Source organism: Microtus oregoni, unplaced genomic scaffold (assembly GCF_018167655.1).
Source record: "Microtus oregoni isolate MIOR12 unplaced genomic scaffold, Mior012 000050F_ref0000143, whole genome shotgun sequence".
Taxonomy (NCBI): Eukaryota; Metazoa; Chordata; class Mammalia; order Rodentia; family Cricetidae; genus Microtus; species Microtus oregoni.
In genome coordinates, this window is record NW_024543256.1 from 9,523,763 (window position 1) to 9,529,225 (window position 5,463).

A 5,463-nucleotide genomic window follows, 5' to 3' on the forward strand; every position below is an offset into this window, starting at 1 on the left:
ACTTCTTAAGTTTTTCTGAGAGCTTGTGAGATGGGGGAGATTAATTGATGTCAAGAAGCTCTCAGTCCAGCTGCTTTGGATCTGAGTCCAGAAGAAAATGACCAGAGGAACAAGAAGAGAGATGATTTTGGTTACCCATTAGTCCCTTTCCAGTGGTCATCTGAATTGCTATTAGAAGTTTTGGGGCACAGACCATTACAACTGTTTTGTAGGTGGAGTAATAGGCACTGTAGAAGAAGCAACACATAGGGCTACTCAGAGGAGGGCCAATCTAAGGGACCACAATAAAAATTAATAGATGGTAAAGATTCTGAAAATAAGACAGCCATTTGATGACAATATGCATCCTTGGAGTATGTTTTGTGAGTGGGGTAGCATCTGTAACATACAGAGTGTGAGACTGCTAGGAATACTATAATTGTTACTGTGATGGCTATTCTTAGTTGTCCACTTGGCTACATTTCTAATGAACTACAGTCCAGAAATTGAGGGCACACCTGTGATATTTTTTGTTTGATTTAAAGCAGGTCTATCTACTTCTAGTCTAGACCTTTGAGGTAGGAAGACCTGTGTCTTTGATCTAGATCTTGAGGTGGGCAGACACTAATCTGACCACACCCCCTTCTGGAAGTCTATATAAGGATATGGAGAAAGGAAGCTATTGTTCTTTGTGTGCTTATCCTTGCCTTGCCAACACATCCACTCTGTCACTGACATTAGAGTCAACTTTTTCAGGAGTCCAGCAAATATTGAAGATCAATTGAGATGTCCAGCCTTGTGGGCTGAGCGACAACTGGATTCTTGGACATTCCATTCACAGCTATACAGTTAGCCATTGTTGTATTAGCTAGACTGTCGCCTGTATGCCATTCCAATGCACACACACACACATACACACTCACACATACATACACACACAGAGAGAGAGAGAGAGAGAGAGAGAGAGAGAGAGACAGAGAGAGAGAGACAGAGAGAGAGAGAGACAGAGAGAGACAGAGAGAGATTGATTGATTCATTCTGTAAGCTGTTTATTGCATCAGACTCCTGTTTAAGGAACAAGTACCTGGAAGCTTTGTAAGAGAAATCTGTTAAAAATCAGCATCTAAACAACAGTTTAAATGAGACTCAATCATATTAAGTCATTTTTATAAGAATGTCTAGCAGCATTCCAAAAACATCACTTGGGTAATCTGAATAATTTCCAAAATCTTGGAGTATCTGGCAGCCTCCTCTAACATAGGTGGTTAGAGTGAAGAAGGACACATGACAGCTGGGAGACACAGTCTTCCAGAAAGAGACCTTGTTCCATCATTAGTAAAAACAGATTTTAGATTTGGCCTCAGTGCTTAAGAAGATAAACTTCTTTATGAGCTATAGCTAGACACTGCAGTGCTGAGGTAAACTGGTTTTTTTCCTATATCAGGGAAGGAAAGAGTTGGGAAAGAGTTTTCAAAATACTATTTCATAATGTTATGTCTGGGGACTGCAATCCCTTGAGCTGTTAAGCATACTGATCATTTTTACCATGCATACACTTTCCTGCTGTGTGTTTAAGACCATGTAGGTAGCCAAAATTTTGTTTTTGTACTGTTAAGGCTACTTGAGAATCTAATCCTTGGGAACCTCTTGGGCTTATGAAGAATCTCAATCTCGGGTTCCTCTATACTTTTTTTTCACCAGTTGTCCATCCATCTAAGATAAGGCAAAGACCTTGCTTGACTATGCCTTGCCTTGGAAGCACTGAGGAGATCTTTCCTCTGTGTTGACCTTCTTCTTTGTAGACTGGATGCTGGTTAGAATTCACAGGTTAGGGTCTCTGTGGCTTCCTTGAACAAGAGAATAGGTGACTTTCTACCTTTGCAGAATGTTTCTAGAGATGGCTGGCAGTCCCTTGTAGCCTCATTGACCTTAGAGGGCAAGAAGAAAATATTCTTTATTTCATATCTCTGAGTATATTAATATAAGCCTCCAAAAATGGTTTTTGAACACCAAGATTAGTCATACCAGTCTGGAATTTTAATTACTGTATAATATTTTAATGGCTAACAATTTCTAAATAAAATTGGTTAGACACGCATTTTAGCCAATTATTGTAATTGTAGATCTTTGGCCTTAGAAATTTTAATACCATATACACCTTCTCGAAGTCTTATCCCTTACATGCTTTAAATAACTCAGCTATTCATGACTTGCATAACATTTCTTACTTTCTTTTCCATTCTATAAACATCCATCTAACTTAATCTTCATACATATAAATACTTTTTAGTAACACAATTACTATCTTTATATCTCTCTAACATTTTTGATGTGGTTTCCTGGGAATTGAACTCAGGAGCACTGGAAAAATAGTCAGTGCTCTTAACCACTGAGCCTTTTCTTCAGCTTTCCCTCCCCCCTTAAAGCATTTTGAAGTAAATTAGTGAAGCAGAGGTAGTATGCTTGTTAAGTTCTGTACTGCATGGGCTGTGTAGTATGACCTTATTTCAAAGAGAAAACTCCCGAAACCAGACATGGGCTGCAGATACGGCTTCAGAATAATTAAGAATGCTTTTTGCTCCTATAGGGGAACAGAGTTTAGTTTCCTGCACCCATGTCAGGCAGCTCACAGTTGCCTGTAGTTCCAGCCAAAGTATTCCAAACATGGTTGCTGTATCCTGTAGTTTACTTCCTTTTGTAGAGGAAGATTTTTTTTTTGGCTATTAAAACATTCACTCCCACAAAAGGGGAGTAGACAGATTTATTGAATTCAAACTGGGAAAGGAGCACCTGGACGGCTGGACTCTGGGCCCAGCTCCAGGCCCCTATGCCCAGGATGGGGGCCTGCAGAGGTTGAGGCACAAGGCCTGCAGCTGCCCAGATTGGAGGTGCCTGCTGTCACTCCCCAAGAGGGCCTCTTGGAAACCTCCAATCTGGAAAGAAAATCAAGGGCCAAAGACTGGGCCAGAGCAAGGGATTTAGGGAGGTGGAAAGCAGGCAGGAGGCAGGCTCAGGAGGCTGCCCTACGTTACACTGTGCTTCTTTAGGCAGCCTAGAGGTGCAGGACGGGGGGATGCTAGTTTTGTGGGAGCCTAGGCTGGACCTTCCTCTGGAGCCCTTTCCAGAATGGCTTTCGGATCCCCCCACCAAAGACCTGTTTGGGTGGCAAGGGGAGAGGCACTCTCTGCCCAAGAGCTTCCAGGATCTGTCCCTGGCTGCTGCTATGGTCTAGCCCACTGGTGGCATAGCGTGGTAGCACCGGACAGCTTCCCACCCAACCAGTGCCCTGAGCCCAGGAACTAATGGGGAGGAAAGAGGAATCTGAGAAGGAGGCAATAGCAGTGAGGCAGACCTCAGCCCCTGGGCCTGTCTCCGGGCCGGGCGAAGCATTACTGAAGGCCCTGCAACTCCTCCAGCCATCTCCAGTAGCTGCCCAGAGTTCTCTGCCTTGGGTAGGTGCTGTCCATCTGGGCTGGAGTGCAGCTATGTCCCGCAGATCAGCTTTGATGTCCAAGACCCCGAACTCCCGCCTGCCTGGCATGGTTCTTCCTAGTCACGTGGACCAGATCATGTTCCAAGTGAAGGATGTGGCTCTGCACGAGGCCATCGATGGGAAAGGAGGTCAGGTACCATTTGACTATGGCAAAGTAGGCCATGGCCTCCCCAAAGCTGGGTACAGGGACCTCATCGCCATCATCATCATCATCCTCGTCTTCATCGTCTTCCCCATCCTCCTCTTCATCTTCCTCCTCTTCATCACTGTCTGAGTCCGAGTCCTCCCCACCTTCCAGAAATTGGAGGGTGGGGCACTGGGCCTCTTCCTGGACACTGTAACCCCCAAAGCCACCACTGGCCCCCACTACTCCCTGGCCTAGTCTTCAGTCTCTAAACCCTCAGAGGAGCTTTCTTCTTCTTCTTCCTCCTCCTCCTCTTCATCACTGTCATCAACCTCACCCTCCTCTTCCACCAACTCTTCCTCTCCCACCTCCTGTCCTTCCCCGCCTTATTCCTCCTCCCCTTCTTCTTCCTCTTCTTCCTCCTCCTCTTCCCCTTCACCATCCTCTTCTTCTTCCTCCTCCTCTTCTTCCTCCTTCTCTTCTACTCCCACACTCTTGAAGGAAGCAGTGATAGTGGCATTAAGGCCACCTCCAAAACCGGCCTCCCGAAAGCAAGTTGCTATGTCCGAGAGCTCCACCGCTTGCCAGGCTGCAGCCACAAAGTGTAAGGCCTCCACCAGGCCCAGCTGCAGGCTTGAGGGATCCTGGCCCTCGAGTGCTGCCATGACACTTGAGCAACATAGCCTAGCGGTAGTGGCCCTTCACCTGTTGGACCACTCCTCGCTCCAATGGATGCACAGTGCCGGGAGGGAAGAAAGCCAGCTGCACATGCCGCAGGTCCAAGGTGTCCAAGGACTGGGCAGCCAGACGGCCAGCCAGCAAAAGGACCCGACGAGATTCTGCAGCCATTCGGGTGACCAGCGCTTTCAAGTACTTAGCTAGGGCCTGGGTAGTGACTCCACCCTTTGAGTTGGCAGTGTAGTCACAGGGCAGACCACCTTGGCCTGCATGGGGCTTGGCTGACTTGCCTGCTACACCAGCGGGGGAGCTTTTCGCTGCCATCAGCTTTGGCGCACAGCAAAACACTAAGGCGCTAGGTGGCCTGGCGAGCCATTCCATCACCTCCCCACAGCCCCGAGGCCTGGTCGGACAGAAAGTTTCACCACAGGCTGGTCTCGGTGGCACTGAACACGTCCTGCGAGGCATGGCCCTCAGCCACTGATGGCGGCTGCTCCTCCCGCGGGCGCCAGCCTGGTGCACTCCCACCGCTGCTCTCAGAGCTTTGTGCCCTGGAGCAGGTCAGGCCACTGCAGGCCACTACACCTTGGCGCCTGCGGAAGCGATCCAGCCAGCCTTTGGAAGCCGTGAAGTCGTCCATGCCCAGCTCCTCCGCTATCCATAGCGCCTTCTCTTTCAGGATGATGCCCTTGACCGGCAGGCCCGCGGCGTGGATCTGCTGGAACCTAGCAATGAGGAGCCTCTCCAGCTTGTCGTTCTGGGACAGCTTGTTGGTCTTGTGGCAGGTGGAGGCCACTCCGTACTTGCGCTCTGACGCCAGGATGGCACACTTGTTCTTTAGCATGGTGCTCAGCGTGGGCAGCGGCATGTTGAAGCTCTGTGCGATCTCGCCCTTGCTTAGGTCCGGGTTCTCCTCCACTTCCTGGATGATCCGCGACTTCTCCTTGAATGTCAGCTGCCTCTTGGGGCCCATACCGGCCCTGCACCGCCATTGCAGCCCAGGAGGGGGGGGTGCGGGCCCGCTGCGGAGGGACACCTGGTGGCCTCTCTATGCGCCCCGCCCTAGACAAAGCGGCTCCCTGGGCAGCAGCTGGCGGTGGCAAGCCAGGAAGATGTTTGGGTTTTTTTTGTTTTTAGAGGCAGGGTTTCTCTGTGGTTTTTGAGCCTGTCCCAGAATTAGCTCTTTTAT

At 48.9% G+C, this 5,463-nt stretch overlaps 1 pseudogene; it reads right to left on the reverse strand.

Moving 5' to 3' along the window:
• Positions 1-3,476: 3,476 nt before the first annotated feature.
• Positions 3,477-5,247, reverse strand: LOC121437024 (annotated as a pseudogene).
• Positions 5,248-5,463: the final 216 nt, after the last annotated feature.